The following is an 862-nucleotide window of genomic DNA, read 5'->3' as shown; positions in this document are numbered from 1 at the left end:
GACTGCAGGAGTTCCTTCTGCCCCATAGCGCCGTGTCCAGCCTTCCCCTCCTCCCACCGGAACTGACTCCAGCCTCACCCTCAAAAGGCACAGACACTGATTGGATGCAAAATGATGATGTGATCACATGCCAGGCTTTGGGGTCACACTGCCTGGAGTTAGCCCCAGCTCTGCAACTTCCGGCAGTGTCACCTTGAGTAACAGCCTTTCTCTGCCTCTGTTTCTTCACCCATAGAATGGAATCGTCATACTTACCTTATTGCTAACCCAGGGCCGGGAGATTTTTTCTGTCCAGGGCCAGGGAGCCCTCAGTGCTGTGACTGCACCCAGCTGTGCTTTTAGCCCAGACACAGCTGCGGAGTCTGTAAGCAAAGAGGCCTGGCTGTGTTCCAATGACATTTTATTCATGGGCTGGAATCGGAAGCTCGTAGGATTTGCATGAATCACAAAATATTCTTCTTTTGATATTTTTTAAGAGAAGTGGAGGATAAAACACCCAATCTTAGGCCACAGGCAAAACCAGGGTTTGGCCTGAGGGTCACAGGTTGCAGCCAGACACTGAACTCTGTAAGAGCCAGAACGGCCCCAGCACACTGTTCTGGTGCTGATAGCGACCCACTCTGTGCTTAATACATGAGCTGGGTCACGTTGGAGTGTGGCTGCGGGAGGGAGTGGTGCGGGGTCTGCCTGGAGGGGGCGCAGTCTATCAGGATACAACCCTTTATGCCTCAGGCTACCACTGGACAGGCATGTCCAGCAGTGCCCTTTAACTGGCTCCTCTCTGCTTGGGAAAGGGGCCCGGGGCACTGGCTTAGCTCCCCAGAGCATTGCCCCTCCCCCCACCCCGCTCCCAGACGCCTCC

This window comes from Myotis daubentonii, chromosome 4, assembly GCF_963259705.1.
Source record: "Myotis daubentonii chromosome 4, mMyoDau2.1, whole genome shotgun sequence".
In the NCBI taxonomy this organism is placed as follows: domain Eukaryota; kingdom Metazoa; phylum Chordata; class Mammalia; order Chiroptera; family Vespertilionidae; genus Myotis; species Myotis daubentonii.
The sequence above is the reverse complement of the archived record's forward strand: the minus strand, read 5'-3'. Positions refer to the sequence as shown.